This window comes from Dermacentor silvarum, chromosome 5 (genome assembly GCF_013339745.2).
Source record: "Dermacentor silvarum isolate Dsil-2018 chromosome 5, BIME_Dsil_1.4, whole genome shotgun sequence".
Classification (NCBI taxonomy): Eukaryota; Metazoa; Arthropoda; class Arachnida; order Ixodida; family Ixodidae; genus Dermacentor; species Dermacentor silvarum.
This window is the reverse complement of record NC_051158.1, coordinates 98,179,025-98,198,888: the sequence shown is the minus strand read 5'-3', so window position 1 is coordinate 98,198,888 and position 19,864 is coordinate 98,179,025. Positions and strand designations below refer to the sequence as shown.

Here is a 19,864-nt window from a genome sequence, read left to right as displayed (position 1 = left end):
TCCCGCTTGAAAGTCTCGGCTGCAGACGATGAGCCTTCACCACATCATCGTCCACACGTCGGCTTCGTTCCCCCGATTGCTGCGTCGGTCACTCTTAGGACGGCCGTTCTGACAACAGCAGCAGCGGTTTTGCACGGCGTCGCTGAAGCACGCTCCACCACGAACGAAATTTGCCCTGAGAGGCGAACGCGCCGTCGGAGCGGGGACCGCGCCAGGCGCCGCAGCGAATGGTGAGCCCGCGTTCCCCATCACGCCACTCCGCCACAGCAAATCACCAACCGCCAATCGCGCTAGCCCGAATCCGGTGGGATCCGGCTTGAGCCGGCGCCTCCCCCGCCCCCTGTGGTTGAAGGAAGCGCCACACGGACAGAATATAGCGTGTGCCTTCAGCTCAAGAACATTTTATTATTGCGATAGCAATTATATGGACACTCAAAAGCAGATTTCTGCCGTCGGCGTCGCCGTCGCCGTCGCCGTGAGGTTCCGTATGACGTCAATGGAGATGAAATCGTGGCCGCGCGCCGCCGAACGCTGTATGTGCGAGTGAAAGGGCGCGAGGGACGCGCTCTTTCACGGGGAGTGAACGCACGGCGGAGAACAAACGCGCGTTCTGCGCCGTGCTTCCTTAAGGGCTGCAGAAGTAGGCGTCTCTTTCCTCCTTTACAATCACCATATATGTAGAGCAAACGCGCCTTCTTCCGATGTGCGAGAGGCCGTGGGGGAGGGGGGGAAGGGGGAGGGAAGGGAGGCGACGTTTAGCTGCGGCACCAAGTGCCTATTTATATCAGAGGCTCCGGCAACAGTCACCAACGCCGCACGCATTTTGAGCGAACGCGGGCAAAATGCCGACGGCGTCGACAACAGTTCGGCGCGTTGCCGGTGCTGCTGCATGTCCAAGTTTATACAGCTGATAAAGCTAATATCATTACTCCGTATATCTCTCTACAAATTTGCTATCGCAATTGATGCTTCTCACCTTTCAGGTGAAACTGCGACAACTTTTTTTTATTCACATGCGGCCATATTGCATACGAAAGATAGAGCAGGGCCGGTATTTTGTAGCGATGCCTTTCCAGTGCTAATGCCCCTTCGCGCTTATTGCGCTTTGTCTGTGGTCATAGCGACGGTCCGCTCGCGTTATCAAAGCGGTGAGCCGGCCGTGAGCGGTGGATGATAAGGCTAGTATAGAATAAAGGCATCGCTACAAAATACCGGCCCAGGAGTGATGATGATGTGTGGTGTTTTATGGCGCAAGGGCCAGTTATGGCCAAAGAGCGCCCCATGCCAGTGTTTGTGAGTGTGCAGTGGAGCGATGAATTCTGAGAAGTAGATGAAGCGTGGCTGTAAAGGGGCCTAAATATAATCGCTGTAAAGTGCGTAAAATATACATGTACTAAAATCATGGCAATGACTAATGAGGTGTACTATGAAATGAAGAATGCATTGAGAAAGAATGATGATGATATATGGGGTTTAACGGCGCAAGGGCCAATAATGGCGGCCAAAGAGCGCCAGGCCAGTTCATAGATAATTAGGAGCGATGTATATAGAGCTAATAGTGACTAGCCTGTCAAACAACACCCCTCAGACAGCAACTGCCTCTAGGGGCGTACGAAGTGAGTTCTCGACAGGCAACGCCTCTGTCAATATGATGGCAACACCGCCGGATGACACGAAAGTGTCATCGCGGTCTTTACGAAAAATGGCGTACTGCCGGAGAAAGTTGATTTCTGTACATTTAAGGTATGTTTCTTGAACACACAGCACCTTAGGATGAAAAACCTGTGTAGGATTTCTTTGACGTCATCGAGGCTGAGTAGGAGACCTCTGACGTTCCACTCTGTATTATTTGTGTATTCATGTTGAAAGGGTTTTTTTGTGCTGTGTGTTTAAAAGAGACGAGTTATCTCGCAGAGCCCTTGCCGGGCCCAGTGACGCGCGATCTTTCTTCTTTGGAGCGATCGTGCGAGATTGCGGCGCCGTCTGGCCGGTTGTTGTGTCAATCGGCTATTGCGAGGCGCTGGACACGAGCTCTCGCGAGTGGTTGGCTTGACGTGAAGGTCTCGTCTCGAGGCCCTTGAGGCCACCAGCCCGGAGGTAGATGCCCCCTTCTTCTGGGGCGGCGGAGCAGCGTTGGCCGCAGCCACCGAGGGGGCGGATGGCGTCACCGCCGGCTCACCCTGTGTGGGCCGGTCAGCTGTGCCGCTGTGGCGCTGCCCCCTGACGCGCCACCTCGGCAAAACTGACGCTAGCAAGGTATGACACCCGCCTGGGAGCCTCTTTGAAAGTTATATTTTCCTTTAGTTTGATCGTGACTACTTTTTCTTTCTTCCAAGACGGGCATGAATGACCGCGAGTATGCGGCATGCTCGCCATCACAGTTGACGCAGTGTGGAGTGTTTTCGCACGTTTCACCGGAACTACATTTAGCACATGTCTGTCGCCCTTGGCAGTTCTGGGAACTGTGGCCGAAACGCGGATGATGATGATGATATGTGTTTTTTGTGGCGCAAGGGCCAGGTATGGCCAAAGAGCGCCATGACTGATAATGCTGTGTTAAGCGCTGATTGATTTGTTGCGATGATAGGGTGTAACATGGCTGTAAAGTGGCCTAAAATCAATCGCTATCGTAGAAGCGTAAAGCGATATATAGTGTAAAATTATGACAGTGATATGTGGAGTGGTCTATGCGTACAGTACGAATGACAAGTGATCATGAGGCTAGAATGCAAGAATATGGAAATAAGCACGTATGCCTCCTTAGGCCTTTGAGCCCAAAGGCTGGGAGGCAGGTGCTTTCTGTAATGCAGCTACCGCAGCAGAAACCTCTGTTAGGAGGCCGTGCTACGGATTTCCTGGGACTAAAACATGAAACCTGTGTACATCTTTTAAAAATTCGAACAAGGATTGGTAATTAAAGAGGTTCTATACCTAAGATCATTTCAGGGTGAAGTGGAATTTCCTGTCGTTGTGGTAATGGAAAGTGCTTTTTCCTATTAGCGTTTAATTCAGTGCATTGCAGCAGGACGTGAAGCATGGTAAGTGGCTCACCACATTCATCACACGTGGGTGGATCACCACCGGACAAGAGGTAAGCGTGTGTACTGTATGTGTCCTATCCTAAGTCTGCAAAGTGTTACTTCTGTGCGGCGGTTCTTTGATACCGGCGGCCAGTTGCCAAGATACGGTTTGATAACGTGTAGTTTATTTTCTGTTTCTCTATCCCACAACCGCTGCCAGTAAGCCCTGACTGAGCTTTTTCTTTAGGGCGGGATTGAGGTCCATTACAGGGACAGTCGTGGAAGAGTTGACAACGTTCGCGTGGACGGATGTGGCTAGCTGGTCAGCCAATACGTTTTCTTCAATCTCTCGGTGCCCCGGCACCCATCATACCACGATATGTTGCTTGGACGCACACGTGGCGCATAGTACTGAGTAAAGGGATGCAATTACAGGATTTTTATATTTCTTCACAGTTTTCAAAGCGTTTACGACGCTCAAAGATGTATAAATTCTTTAATGTGTTTAACGGCGGCCAATATCGCATGGGCCTCTGCTGTGAAAATACTTGTAGAACACCGGCATCCGAAAATAATGGACCGACCGCTCAGTAAGACACGCCGGAATTACACTTCGACGCATCTGTAAAAAATTCAGGAGAGGAGTGTTTGTGCTGCAGTTCGAGGAAGTACATTCTAATAGCTACGAAAGATGTGTCACAGTGTATAAGTTGCCACTGCCACGGCGGGGGCCGTATAGCAGGGGGCATAAGGTGGTATTCAAACAGTGGAACCCTTGTTTCGTCAGCTATGTCTCTAACACGCAGTGAAAAAGGCTGTGCCACTCTGGGCCGGTTGCAGAATAGTTGAGAACTGGACAAATCATTTATGGTGGAATACGCGGGCTGCTCACTGTTTGCGTTCACTATCAGAAAATACATGAAAGACGAATATGTTCTCTGCAGATGAAGTGACCACTCTTCCGATTCAACGTAAAGGCTTTCCACTGGGCTTGTTCTAAAGGCGCCTGTGGACAGGCGAATGCCTAAGTGGTGGACAGGGTCCAGCATCTTCAGAGCAGTTGGAGTAGCCGACTGGTAAACAATGGCTCCATAGTCTAGTCGTGTGCGTACGAGGCTTTTGTACAAGTTCATAAGACATTTTCTATCACTACCCCAGGTTGTGGGTGACAGCACCTTTAAGATATTCATTCTTTTCATACATTTGTTTTAATATACTTATTGTGCTGTACAAAGGTTAATTTTGCGTCTAAAATTATGCCTAAAAATTTATGTTCCCTGTTTACAGGCAGACGCTCACCACGCAACACAATTTCAGGATCAGGGTGCAGGCCTCTTTTTCTAGAGAAAACTACACAGGCGCTTTTTTGTGGGTTCAGTCTGAACCCGTTCTCATCAGCCCATTTGGAGACCTTATTGAGACCAAGCTGGACCTGTCGCTCACACATTGCGAGAAACATGATTGGAATCCGATCTGCACATCGTCAACATATGTTGAATAGAAGATGTTACGTGGTATGTATAGGCGAAGAGAATTCATTTTTACTATAAAGAGCGTGCAGCTGAGCACCCCGCCCTGCGGCACTCCAGTTTCCTGTACAAATTTCCGTGACAACACGTTGCCCACTCGAACACGCAATGCGCGATTAGACATAACTTTCGATAACATTGAACATATTACCGCGTATACCTAAGTGTGAGAGGTCTCTCAATATCCCAAACCGCCACGTAGTATCATAGGCTTTCTCCATATCAAAGAATACAGATAAGAAAAACTGCTGATGAACAAAAGCTTCACGGATACGTGCCTCGATACGTATGATGTGGTCACTGGTGGATCGATCGGCCCTCCCGAAATCCGCACTGGTATGGGTCGAGCAATTTCTTTGATTCGAGGAAGTGTAGTAAGCGACAGTCAATCTTTTCAAATACTTTGCAGAGGCAGCTTGTTAACACTATAGGTCTGTAACTTGATACAGAGGAAGGATCCTTTCCGTGCTTCAGAATTGGAATTATAATAGCCTCTTTCCAAACAGAGGGGATCTCGCCGGAAAACCATATAACGTTGTAAAGGGAAAGGAAGGTTTTTTGTGTTTCGGAGGGTAGTTGTTTCAGCATATCATATATTATGCGGTCTGAACCTGGAGCGGATGTATTGCAACAGTTCAGTGCTGCCTGCTGTTCTGCTATGCAGAATGGTTTGTTGTACGCCTCACTTCCTGCACATTTTCTTTCTAGTTTTTGTTGTTCTATTCGCGTTTTGTAATTTAGGAAGGTTTCGGAGTAGTGTGAGGAGCTCGATATGTGTTCAAAATGAGCACCAAGAAAGTTTGCTTGATCTTCCAGGCTTTCTCCGTGGCTGTTTACTAAAGGCAGGGAATACGTTTGTTGCCCGTTAACTTTCTTCACTCTATTCCATACTTTCCTTTCGTCTGTGTACGAGTTGATGCTTGATATAAACTTTGCCCAACTCTCTCGTCTTGCTTGTCGGCGCGTTCTCCTTGCCTGCTATTTGACAAGCTTAAAGTTTTCCAGGTTTTCTGCTGTTGGAGATTCGTGAAGCAGTGCCCACGCTTTGTTCTGGTTCCTCCGTGCTTGCCTACATGCATCGTTCCACCAAGGAACACGCCGCTTGGAGCCCATGCCGCTCGCTTCAGTAATACATTTACAGGCGGCATCAAGTATGAAAGCTGTAAAATATTTAACAGCATCATCTATGGTTAGACCGGACATCTCAGCCCACGTCATGTGAGTAAGAGTTCGGTACCGTTCCCAATCGGCTGAGTCAACCTTCCACCGAGGGACCTGCGGGGGAAGCTGATCTTGTTTCGGCGTACTCAGGATTATTGGGAAGTGGTCACTCCCATACGGGTTTAATTATTAAGCACATTCCATTTAAAATACGGTAAAAGCGTCGGCGATAAAATGCTAAGATCTATGGCAGAGTATGACTTGTTAGCCAGGTTAAATACGTGGGCTCCTTCGTATTCAAGAGACATGCTCCAGAGGAAAAAAGCAGCTGTTCAATAACGCGACCTCGCGCATCACAGCGTGAATCGCCCCACAAACTACTGTGCGGCATTAAAATCACCAAGAATCAGAATCATTAATAGATGAGCTCCCAGAGCCCTATCTAAGTCGCGTCTGTGAAGCTGATAGAGTGGTGGTATGTACAAGGAACAGATGGTAATGATTTTGTTTAAAAGTACGGCTCGAACGGCCACTGCCTCAAGGGCCGTTTGGAGCTTCAAATGCTGACACGCTACACCTCTATCAGCAATGATAGCTACACCGCCAGATGATGCAACAGCATCCTCACGGTCTTTTCGGAAATTCATGTATTGACGGAGGAAATTGATATGCTTGCAAGTGTGTTTCTTGCACACACAGCACTTTAGGATTAAACTTAGAGAATTTCTTGGACGTCATCTAGGTTTCTTAATAGTCCTCTAATATTCCACTGTATGATGTTGTCCATGTTGAGAAAAAAAATATGTGCTGCGTGTCTCAAAAGAGAGGAGAGAGTGACTTACTTTACAGAGCCTTTGTTAGGCCCTGTAATTGCTGTTTTGTCTTTTTTGGAGCGGTCAAGGGAACCTCGCCGCTTCATCGCCGCTACTAGCGCCGTTTGGCTTGGACTGGTGTCCATAGCCACTTGAGAGGCACTGGACACCCGCTCCAAAGAGCGATGTGTGCGTCGCGTAGACTTCGTCTCAAGCGACGAAGTCTTCGTCCCCACCGGACCGGAGGTCGACAGGACCCCTGTGGTCTCTGCGGTGCCCTGGCTGCTCCCACCTTAGCGGCGGGTGGCGTTGACCTCGGCACGCTAGGCGTGGTCCGGGTTGCCGCCAGAGGCCGTTGTGGTGCCGTCCCCCGTTGCACCACTTCGGCGAAAGATGTTTTTTGAGCAAGAATAACGAGGAGATACGTTGTCGTGCTTCACGGAAATGTTATATTCTCCTTCACTTTTACAGTAATTATTTTTTTCTTTCTTCCAGGCTCGACAAGCTCTGGAGTATGCAGGGTGACTGCCATCGCAGTTAGCACAATGTACCTCGTCATTATTGCAATCGTCAGAAGAGTGACCAGTTGTGCCACACTTTGCGCACATAAGCTGCCCTCGGCAGCTCTGGGATGCGTGACCAAATCTTTGACATTTGAAGCAACGTCGCGGGTTCGGAATGTATGGTCGAACATACATTTTATGTCGAAGTTTTATGTAGCCACTTTCAAGAGTCTCGGGTAAAGTAGTTAAACTGAAAGTGAGTATTAAATGCTTTGTTGGGATTTCGTTGTCATTCCCTCTGATTTTGATGCGCTGCACATGGATTACGCCGTGGTCCTTCCATCCATCCAGGAGTTCTTCATTCAATGTCATTAGGTCTTCGTCTGATACTACGCCTTTTACTGTGTTCATTGTTCGATGTGCGCTTACGGAAACAGGGATGTTACCAAAGGCTACAAGGTGTGCGAGTCTGTTGTATTGTTCTTTGTCTTTTAGTTCGAGGAGCAAATCTCCACTTGACATCTTTGTTACCTTATAACCAGCTCCGATGGTCTCTTTTAGGCACCTGGCCACAAGAAATGGGGAAATTGCTCTAGCTTTCGTAGATGACTGCTCACAGTGAAGGATGTGGAATTTCGGGAAAGTTTCTTTGTTTTTGGGACAGAATAGCGAGGTTGCGTTGGTGCGTACCCTTTTCGAGGCACGATCGGTAGAAAAGGGGTTTGAGGATCCCATGGAAAGAAATTATTCACTCGGCAACGGCGTCTGCCACCCACCACGGAGCTCAACAACGGGGCGTGGCAGAACATGAAAAAGGTTTGCACAGCGCCAGCAGTATGCCGTTACTATAACCCAATATGGTATACCCAAGGTAGGACAGCCACACCAGGTTAACCCTTGCCGCCAGGAAAAGTTGAAGTGAATAGAAAGATGAGAGGACAGGAAAGATTAAAAGTGGAAGGGAAAGACGAAGATGAGGGTAGAGAGAGAGACGGGAAAAGGCAACTACCGATTTCCCCCGGGTGGGTCAGTCCGGGGGTGCCGTCTACGTGAAGCCGAGGCCAAAGAGGTGTGTTGCCTCCGCTGGGGGGGCCATAAAGGTCCGAACACCCAGCTTCGGCTCAACTTCCAGGATCCCCTTTTCCCCGGACACGGCTAAGCCACGCACGGTTAAGCGAGGGTCCGACCCTCATGTGCTCGGGTCCATGGTGTCGCAACACACCAAACGCCTGCTGACGCAGACGCCCCTGCGGGTGTGGCCGAAACGCTGGCACTAGAAGCAACAAAGAGGATGTAGAATATAAGGTCTGACCCGTAGCTTTACATAGCCTGCCTCAATTGTCTCGGGCAGGATACTTGATACAAAAGTACTAGATGCTTGGGGGTTTGATCTCCTTGCCGTCCCGCCTTAGCATATAATTCGTTTAACATTGATCACGTTTTGCTCCCTCCAGCCTTCCAACAGTTCAGCTTCTGTCAGCCGCATCAGGTCATCGTCAGACAACGCCACGACTGGTGTTCATAGTTCGGTGCGGGGATATGATTTCCCCGAATGACACTAGGTTTGGAAGCTTTTAGTGCTGCTTCGTATCGCGGACTTCCAAAAGGAGGTCTCCACTAGCCATTTCTTATGCTTTGTAGCCTGCCCCAAGAGCTTTGACACGAGGAAGGGTGAGATCATTGTCATCGTCTTTTCAGAGTTATCAGAATGAATGACATGGAATCAGGGGAAATTTTGCAATCTTTTACCAAGGAATTGAAAGATATCTTCGGTGCGCCCTCGTTTATCAGGGCGATCAGGGAGTCGGTGGAATGACGAAAGAGCCATAAATGGAACTATAATTTCGGCAACGAAGACGCCAACTGTACATAGCTACTTAACGTAATATAATAGACCTAAGGCTTGATAAACTATACCAGGTTAACCCTTGCTGCCTGGAAGATTGGAAGTAGAAGACAGGAGAGATTTAAAGTGAGAAAGACGAAGGTTGGAGGGAGAGAGAAAGACAGGAAAAGGCAACTACCGATTTCCCCCGGGTGGGTCAGTCCGGGGGTGCCGTCTACGTGAAGCAGAGGCCAAAGAGGTGTGTTGCCTCCGCCGGGGGGCCGTAAAGGTCCAAGCACCCGGCATCGGCTCAGGATCCGCCTTTCCTCGGACACGGCTAAGCCCTGCACGGTTAGATGCGGGAGGGTCCAACCCTCGTGTGCTCGGGTACGCGGTGGCGCGGCCCAGGAATGGGTACCAACGTTATGGTACAGAAGTCTTGAAAACACAGAAACTTCAGCAAATCTAATTAGGCAGTTAGTTGAATTGAGCGTAGTCAGTTGAACGTAATTAGGCAGCAAACGTTAGGCAGTTGAAGGAAAGTTCGTTGTCCCGGAAACAATGGTGCCTCGAATCTTGGAACCTTATCATGGCTCCCCGGACTCTGGCGGGCACGAAGGGTTCTAGCGAACTTATAGCGAGATTCTTCAGCGTTTCCGGTGGAAACACTTGAAAGACGACGTCCAGCCATACGGTCAGTCTTGCCGACAATGTCAAGTCCATAATAAAGTACCATCAGAGAACAGACGAGAGATGGTCCTACCTCGCCATTCTGGCATACCGTTTGAAGTCATCCAGGTAAATTTTGCAGAGCTTAAGATAAAGGCTACAGGAGTAAGAAAAACAGTATTTCCTAGTGGCAATAGACCAGTGCACTAGAATAGTGGCTGCACGACCAGATAGGGAAGACGCAAATAGTGTGATTGCCCTTTTGAGCCGAGAGATGTAAGAATACCAAAGTAGTAATATCAGACAATGAACCAGCTTTCATAAGCAAGTGTCTGCAAGAGTGGGCGATGGAACGAGGATTGTTTGGGACGCTGCGCGCCCTACCATCCTGCAGGAAATGGCATGGCTGAAAGAATCATACGAGACTTGAAACAGTTTATTTCCATGTATGTATTTCCATGTTTTAAAGGCGGATGGAAGTGCTGCTTGGAGGCCGCTGTATCTCATCACAATCGGTCACACACTGCGATAATTCCGTGCCGTCCCTATTTCGCAGCATTTGGAAAGACACCGGCGCTCGCTGCTGATCAACAGCTTGGTATTGCTGACCGCCTGCAATTGTGCGAGAAGCGGAAAACTGCGGAAGCATACCAGCGAAGATATGAAGAGGCATTTCGACCGCCGCCACAACACGCGGATACCGCGTTATACAGCTCAACGATTTAGTATCTCGTCGTCTGCGCCTGCATAGGGCGCGTTTATAGTACATTTTCTCGCTCTCGGATAGCAAGCGATTGCGTGACTCAGGGAATATGTGGGTGAATGGGGTTGGTCGACAGCTGTTTTTGAGACACAACCTGCTACAGCACCGCGGCATTGTGCTTGTGATAGAACGCTAGTGTTATCTCTGACCACCACGTACTTGGTCAGTGTGATGTGTAGTGCGCGACACGGTGCGGTGGTAGGAGACGGTGATATGTGTTGCCCGACAAGGTGCGGTGGATTGAGACAAGAAGCAGACCACAAGGAGAGCGCGCGCCGAGGTGAATTCCGTGTTGGCTAAAGACGACAACGTCGAAGTGCACGTGAACACGCGGCACCAGAAGAAAAAGAAATGAAAGACATCCAATCGCAAGACAACACGAAACCTCAAGCAGCCAATGAGGAAAGGACAAATCGGTCAGAGTGGCAGAAAGCGAGGCACGCTGGCAGACGGGGGGGAAGAGTTCCAGAAGCGGCACCAGGAGAAGGTCGGCCACCGGACCGGGGGTTGAAGACGGGCCCGTCGGGTTCCAGACCCGAGCCACCAGGACTTCACCTGACCGGGGCCTCCCGCTAACCCATTCCTGGACGTCGCCACCCCATTTGTTCGGGAACTGCTGCCCGAGGCCGGCGAGCAACTGCGCCCGTGGGGAGAACGTGAGCTGTCGGGCTACGGGCCCGAGTTCCACGACCAGCAGCCCGGCCAAAACGCCCCGCCGCCGTCTGCCTGTGCTGCCGGGCCGCCTGTCTTCACCCTCCATGCCAGGGCTGCCACGCTTTGGTAGCCTGTACGGCGGTCCGATACACCGACCTTTGGTTAGATCGACGCCACTTCTTGAACCGTCTCGTCTCCGCTTCTCCGCGTCGAGACTGTTGTACGCCCACACCCTCGCTGCCTGCCCGAACTTGCATATTATCATTAGCGTTCTAGCTCCGAGTGTGTTTCGTAGTATGAATTCTTTTTGAGTGTTTATTTTATGGTTTTTGTCTCGTTCTAGTTGTACTAATGTTTCTGTGTATTATCCAACAAACGGCTTTGTTCTCAATCGGGTTCTCGGAGGCTCCGCCTAAGAGAACCGTCTGAAACGTTAAAAGAACCTGTCATCACAAATTTTCGTCCACAGCGACAGGACAAAGCCGTTCGTTTGGATTTTATTGTTAATTCTAACGGCTCGGAACCATGGCTAGCACGCGAGAAATGTTAGCTTTAGCTGAACGCATGGCGCTGGAAGGAGCCGAGTTAAAGGCGTGGTTGGACGAGCAGGAGGCACGAGCGCGCGAAGAATGGGCTGCGGAGCGAGAACGGGCTGCGGAAACGCGAAGCTAAAAAGGCGCAGCTTGCACCCGAGCATAAGAATTTACGGTTGCGGATAGAAGTCGCAGAAGCGGAGGGCAATCGTGGAGAGACAAGTCAGCGGCAATTAGAACTGGAGGAGCGAACGCTTCAGTTGCGCCTTCAAATGGCTGCAACGGAGGCTGCCAGAGAGACAAGAACGGCTGACCGAGGGCCTAGATGCACCATTCAGCGTGAACCCTCACAGTTTAACACCAAGATTCAATGAAAGCCGGGACGACTTGGATGCCTACTTGAAAAGGTTCGAGAGGGTCGCCACCGGACAAGAATGGCCTAGAGACAAATGGGACACGGCGCTAGCGCTAAGAACGTGAGCTGTCGGGCTACGGGCCCGAGTTCCACGACCAGCTGCCCGGCCAGTGTTGCCAAGCCGCCTACCTTCCGGGGCATCGCCACTCTGCCCGATCGTCAACTGCTGCTGCCCAAGGCCGGTTAGCGTCTGCGCCCGTGGGCAAAACGTGAGCTGTCGGGCTACGGGCCCGAGTTCCACGACCAGCTGCCCGGCCAGAACGCCGCCGCCGTCTGTCAGAACGCCGTGCTGCCGAGCCGCCTGTCTTCACCCTCCAAGCCAGAGCTGCCACGCTCTGGTAGCCTCTACGGCGGTCCGATACACCGACCTTTGGTGAGATCGACGCCACTTCTTGAACCGTCTCGTCTCCGCGTCGAGACTGTCGTACGCCCACACCCTCACTGCCTGCCCGAACTTGCATGATGTCATAATTGTTCCAGCTCCGAGTGTGTTTCGTAGTATGAGTTCTTTTTGAGTGTTTATGGGTTTTTTCTCTCGTTCTTGTTGTATTAAAAGTTTGTGTGTGTTATCGAACAAACGGCTTTGTCCTCAATCGGGTTCTCGGAGGCTCGGCCTAAGAGAACCATCTGCAACATTAAACTAAAAGAACCTGTCATCACAGTCAGTGCAGCAGATCTGGCAATACGGCATTGGCTCGGCCGCCGCAGTCCCTACAAACTGCAGAGCTGCTGTTCCTCTCACTTGTGAACTAGGATTCATCTTGTTCACGGTTGTGCCTTGTGTTAGAGCTGGGTGCATTTGTGAATGCTGTGTGAACTTCTGACAATATACCTGCACCTTAGGCCTAAAAGAAAAGAAAGCTTGCGTGACTCAGTGGTAGAGTATCCGCCTCCCACGCAGCGGGCCTAGGTTCGATCCCGGCGAAGAGCGGGTACTTTTTTTCGCATGCGATAGCGACTACGGGGCGGCGGCATCATCGCCACCAGAAACGGCTATTGGAATGAGCCCATAACAGCTTACGCTGTAAAAAGGATGACACCTGGCGCTTCTGTGTGGATTACCGGCACCTCAACAAGATCACGAAGAAAGACGTTTATTCTCTACCACGCATTGATGACGCCCTCGACTGCCTCGACGGTGCGATATACATTTTTTCCATCGACCTTCGTTCCGGCTACTGGCAGATTGCAGTCGACGACATGGACCGCCTAGAAGACTGCCTTATAATGCCCGACCGCTAATTATACCAGTTCAATGTCATGCCTTTTGGCTTATGTAATGCTCCAGCTACACATTTGCACGCACGATGGACACACTCCTTCCTGCATTGTCTCAAATGGTCCATACTTAGACGACATCATCGTTTTTGCTCTTTACACTGCCACACACCTGCAGCGCCTCTCGCTCGTTCTTTCTGCTTTTCGCAATGCTGGCCTTTCAACTTAATTCATCTAAATGCCACTTTGGCCGCCGAGAAATTACTATCCTCGGTTATCTTGTTGAATCATCTGGTGTACGCCCAGACCCGTTCGTACCGTACAGAACGTGCCAACATGTACTAAAGATGTCCGGAGAGCTTCGTGGGTCTGTGCTCGTACTTCGGCCTCATCGCGCACAATTTTGCGGAAGTAGCCCGTCGTCCTCTTACTGCTCTTCTGAATGCAGATTTATTTTCTTGGGGCCCTGCACAAGCAACCGGCTTTTCGAAGCTTATCTCTATCCTGACGTATCGACCCATCGCGCACGTCGACCCATCTGTTGCACGTCGACCCGTCTGCCCCAACAGAAGTCCGCACTGATGCCAGTGTGGTCATGGAATTGGTACCATCTTATGCCGTAAGCGAGGTCACGACCGCGTGACTGCATACGCCAGCCGTCTGCTTTCTCTCGCTGAGGTGAATTATTCCATCACTGAACGTGAGTGCCTTGCGCTTGTCTGGGCAGTGGCGAAATTTCGCCTTACCTATAATATGGTTGACCATTTAAAGTCAGTACAGACCACCATGCACTCTGCTGGCTTTCGTCCCTGAAAGACCCTACCGGTCGCCTATGGAGCTGGGGGATACGCTTGCCGGAATACTCTGTACACAGTTGCCTACAAGTCCGGCCGTTTACACTAAGATGCAGACAGATTGTATCCAGTCTACCCTCCTGATGTTCCTGCGTCCGATACTTCTGCTCCTGTATTTTCGCTGTACTTACTTCTGCGTTGCAAAATCAGTAACCCCAGCAACTCTATATAGCTTCGATAACCAATCAAGCAAACTTGCACGATTCCCGCAGTTTCGAAAGAGACTCCACTATAGGCGTGACATCATTCAGCAAGTACGGCTGACGCACCCCATACACCGAGCATGCACGAAGCGAACGACCGCGCGCGGCAGCCGAGTATCGGAGAGAGCGGCGTCCTGGCCGTGACGTCACTCGGGAGAGAGCGTCACTCCAACTTCTCGCCGCTGACAGCAAGAAAAGGCACAACCAAAGCTTGATCACGGCCGCTAGCAGCCGTGGCTTGATAACCCAGAGGCTTAGATATCAATACATATATGCACGGCGCTTATAACTCTCAAAGGAAGCTGCAAACATATTAGCACAGTGTAGCAAAACTAAGCTTAAAAAACTGGGCGAGTGCGAGGATTTCTTTCATAACCATGTGACTTTTTTAGAAACAAGAAATAGCGTTCAACATTTCATGAAATGGCGAAAAGCAGTGAACAAGATATTATTAAACGGGAGGATGATGTATGAAGTGAAAAAAAACTGAGATTTCGAACATTGATATAGACACAGATCATAGAATTTTAGTGAAGTCTGTAAATGATAACTCCACCAATGAAGACTGCATTGCAGATGAATCGCAAGACCTGCCAAGTGTACATAATTGTACAATACTCTCACACCGAAGCCTCATCCCTAGTGGTTCTGCACAGCAGCTAACAGTGCTTAACATACCTCTCGTTCAATCAGCTCGCAGCCGTCCATGCAAGAAGCATGGATCATGCAAAGAAAGGAGAAAAAAGGGCGTCAAACTGTTTCTAACAATTCTACATTGAAACAACAGGTCTTATTGCTAGATGTTGATGGTAAAACAGCACAAGGATGTAATGACAAAATTTCCGAAGCTATTTGTGGTTCACATAATTACAACTTTTACAAAATAAACACCTCAGAATTAAAGGCCTTGCAAGGCACATGGTGGCTGTCGGATGCAATTACTAATGCAGCATTACATATTAGATCTCGTCAATTTCCTGATGTATGTGGGTTTCAGGATGCTCTTGGAGAGAGGTTTAAATTCAATAAAAAAAATCACCTTTATTCAAATTGTACACCTTCATGGACATTGGGTCACTGTTTGCATACTTATTCTTTTGTCTGGTATTAGTTGCAGCAAAGAAGTTTCACGACTATCATTTGTTTCCTCAGGACTGCAATGACGAAGAAGCAATGAAGAACAACCTGATCGTTGCTGCGAAGTCTCATGTCAAGTAGTACAGGCAACGGGTGATGGAACAGCTTCAGCACGCTGCACATTACTACTTGACGCAATTCGAGCGCCCATGCAAACGCCCACATTGCCGGCAACATTTTTACAATGGTTGAGCCTCTGCTATACAAGGTACTAAATGCACCAAACCAGCAACACTCCGCCAGCATCGAATATGTCAGAAAAAAAGAAAGTTGGCCCCAGCACCGTTTTATAATTCCAGAAAACGCAAGTGCATTTTTCACAAGGAAAGCAGAAGATGGCAAAGCCTACGACTGTAGAGCAAATGACAAGGCTGTGTCAGAAGAGACTGACAAAGATATTTGTAGTTAATGTGACCATCGTTACTGCACGCAACCATAGATTGGCCAGCTATTCAAGGACGTGAGTTTTCATGTGAAATTTTCAGTCATAGGAGACAACACTGAAAGTCGAAGCACAGCAGCAAAGACGGTTCGCAAAAACGGAAAGGCTGTGGAAATGTTGACCCTTCCCGTTCTCCCCCCCCCCCCCCCCCCCAAAAGAAAAATAATCCTGGGATGTTTCAATAGATCACACTTTGACACCACTTGGTATGTTTTTTTTTCAGTACGCAACTTAGGACACCGATATTTTTTCTAACTTCGAGAGAGAGAGAGAGACTTTATTGGCCCACACTCATCCTCCCTAACCGTCGACCATCCCGGGATCCCTTGGGACGCGGCGGCGGTCAGGGCGAGACCGATGACTTGCCGTTGAGCATTTTCTTCGTTGAGTAGCAAGGACTCCCAGGATTCTCTGCATCTATCTGGCTCATCAAAGTTACGACACGTCCAAACCATGTGGACTAAGTCCGCTATACCATTACAATGCCTACACCGAGGGCTATACACCGAGGGATGCCATTTGTTCAACAGTTGTGGTTCGGAAATACCCCTGTTTGCAGTTTCCTCCACATAACTTCCTCGCTTTTGGTAAGGTTCTTATCTGCTCTCGGGTAATACCCCTGTCACACGAGAAGGCTCAATGTCATTTGCACCTAATGACATTTACATTTAATGTGGTTAGTTGGCTGCCACACGGGAACATATAATGTCATTGAACGAAAATGACTTCTGTAAACGAATGAGTTCGCTGAACACATTCGAATGGGTTCCTGTCGCGAATGAGTACTCTCGCCGAAGATTGGCTGCGATGAAATTTTCTATTAAAAGTTAATAACTCATTGCAGTTATTAGTATGTTTTATTTTTAAGTGTATTGTTTAATTTTTTACCAAACGATTCAACTTATTCGTTCTCAAAAGGTTTGAGTATTCTCTTTCCCAGCAATACTGTCGAGAGCGTTGCTGGCTATGTTTGGCACTGTGCTGAGTTGAAGTCTGAAGGTGATCGAAGCAGCTAGCGAGCAGTCAGCCGGCGCAGAAACGATGACCTCAACGCAGCCTGAAGCTTCCAAAGGAAAAGAAAGGGCCCGTTGGACGGAAGCGGAGACGTTTACTTTGATTAGGATTTGGGAGGACCACATCGGCGACTTGCGGCGGGCAAAGCGTAATGCAAAGGTATTTTTGAAAAGTTGCGAGCAGCCGGTATTGAGAAGACGCTAAAAGAAATAAAAAGCAAGATCGAAAATCTCGCAAATAAGTACAGGTGAGTGCACTACTACTTTTAAACATATATACTCTCGTGTGACCCCGACAACGAACCGACGGTTTCCATGCTTTGTGCTAGCGTGTTAAGGACTGTTAACGTGCGACTTGCCATCGTTATTCGAGATCGGTACAGCATATTTTGTAATGCAAATCGATGGGCAGCGTGCGTGCGTGCTTTACGACGGAGCGCTACAACACGGCGATGCGCGTTTCGTCGGTTATAAGCAACGCAGCCAGCGTATTTTGTTAGACGTGCACAGGTTGGGCGATCTGCGAATTTACCGTGGCGTTGCGTCTTGTGGGTTTAAATGAAGTTCGGCCTTTGGGCAGGCTGTTACGCGCTGTTCAGAGGTACGCTGCAAAACTCGTCGAAGCGATCAGATGCGTTACCACAAGAACACGTGGTACTGCCCTAACTCACGCACGTCGCTAGCGTGGCTAACAAAAATGCAGCATTGCTACAGGGGAGCATCCCGCTTCCAATTAGAGAGCGCTATGCGGTGTCTCGCCCTACAATTGTGTGTTTAGCATGATACATTTGTTCACATTATCGATGGCGGCGAAATGCGAAAACGCCCGTGTACTTAGGCAATCTTTGAGGTCGTTAAAGAACCCCAGGTGGTCCAAATTTCCGGAGGCCCCACTACGGCGTGCCTCATAATCAGATCGTGGTTTTGACACGTAAAACCCCATAATTTAATTTTTAAAATTTGTTCATCTTACAAGCATCATTTTATTGTGGTTAGCAACATCACACTATAAAATAATCATTTTACTTTCAGAGAGATCAACAAAAACAAAAGGACCGGCTCGGGCTGCATTCGGTGGCCCTTTTATTGGGAACTACACAAATTTCTGGAAACATTGCCGATCAACGACGCAACACTGGTGTGCGAAAGTGCATGCAGTGACGACGCAACTGTTGAGCAGGTGAGAAAAACGCACATCAATGCGTCAATGCAGATATTCACAGTATATTTGTAGCATTGTCACATGCAGTCTTGTATAGTGCACACTCAATTGCTGTACATGCTTGAAGTTTACAGTGCAAGTTCTAGAGGCTTATGCTTTGCCTGTATAATGTGTTACAGATTCTCCGTCAAATGGAGGTGGGCGACCCGGCAGCAGATGATCAGCCGGAGCCTCCTCCAGACAAGGACATGTTGGATGTGCCGCCGTCACCATGTGCAGAAGAAAATGCGCTCCCAGCACCAACGGCGCACAGCAACGAGGCGGAGGTACAAAATGTGCAAGGCCAACTTGCGAGCTTAAAGAAAAAAACCCCGTCAGGCCATGTTGCGATTCTGCTGAAGCAGATAATTGAAGAGCACAAACAAATGCGTTACGCATTTGAAAGATCAAAAGCGAGGGAACATGAGCTGTGTTGGCGGCAACTGCTTCTTCAAGAAGAATCTGGGAAGAGAGAACAGGAGTTGATTTCTGTCCTAAGATACATTGGAAAGAAGTTGTAACCACAATCTTTGTAAATAAAGACATGTTTCAACACTTATGATATGGTTCCTTGCACCCACAGAACAGATCAGACCATGCAATACTGCTAAAGCAGATCACAATGACGGACGACGACAAACGCGTTGCTCATTACAAAGGTCTCGAGGCAGGCAGGGAGTACGAGCTGCGCAGGTGGCAACTAGTCCTTCAAGAAGAGTTGGGCAAGAGAACAGGAGTTGATTTCTTTACTGAGGGACATTGGAAAAAAGTTGTCGCCACAATCGTTCTGAATAAAGAACTGTTATGTTGTGCTTCCTTGCACCGACAGAACAGATCAGACCATGCAATACTGCTAAAGGAGATCACAATGACGGACGACGACAAACGCGTTGCGCATTACAAAGGTCTCGAGGCAGGGAGTACGAGCTGCGCAGGCGGCAACTACTCCTTCAAGAAGAGTTGGGCAGAAGAGAACAGGAGTTGATTTCTTTACTGAGGGACATTGGAAAAAAGTTGTCGCCACAATCGTTCTGAATACAGAACTGTTATGTTGTGCTTCCTTGCACCGACAGAACAGATCAGACCATGCAATACTGCTAAAGGAGATCACAATGACGGACGACGACAAACGCGTTGCGCATTACAAAGGTCTCGAGGCAGGGAGTACGAGCTGCGCAGGCGGCAACTACTCCTTCAAGAAGAGTTGGGCAAAAGAGCACAGGAGTTGATTTCTTTACTGAGAGACATTGGAAAAAAGTTGTCGCCACAATCGTTCTGAATAAACAACTGTTATGATGTGCTTCCTTGCACCGACAGAACAGATCAGACCATGCAATACTGCTAAAGGAGATCACAATGACGAACAAAGACAAACGCGTTGCGCATTACAAAGGTCTTGAGGCAGGGAGTACGAGCTGCGTATTGCTTGCCTTTTTTTTTTCACCTCCGACGCTTGCCGATGAAGCGCATGCCATCGCACCGTCGCAAGACGTATAAAAAAAATAAGGAGGCTGGTGAACAAAGCAAAACGGCTTCAACCGTGGCCCAGACGAAACGTAGCGCGCGGGAAAGCCAGCCGAGCTGCGGCGCCCACTTCCCAACACTGTTGCGTCGCTGCGGCAGATGGCGCCAGAGCAGCCGCAAACTCGACTGTGCGGAGCCTATGGAAGTGCCCTCTCTTATCCTTGTATATGTTTCTCTATGGTGACACGTTCATGGAGCCATCGGCACTGCGGGTAGAGGATCCGAATAGCTGAACGGTCGACGACGTGCTGAAATACGTCAGCGGGATTCCGGGATGCGCGAAATTCGCCCGGGTGTTCCGTGAACATTTAGTGGACGGTAAAGCCTTGCTTCTGCTGAAATGGCGCCACCTGCACGCGACTATGAATATATCTCTGGGTTCGGCCGG

The 19,864-nt window shown here is 49.2% G+C and overlaps 1 long non-coding RNA gene across 1 annotated transcript; it reads left to right on the top strand.

Moving 5' to 3' along the window:
• Positions 1 to 16,609: 16,609 nt before the first annotated feature.
• LOC125945917 (uncharacterized) lies at positions 16,610 to 19,088 on the top strand. Its single transcript, XR_007467211.1, has 3 exons — positions 16,610 to 16,999; positions 17,784 to 18,611; positions 18,858 to 19,088. It is a non-coding gene; the product is annotated as an uncharacterized LOC125945917 (long non-coding RNA).
• Positions 19,089 to 19,864: the final 776 nt, after the last annotated feature.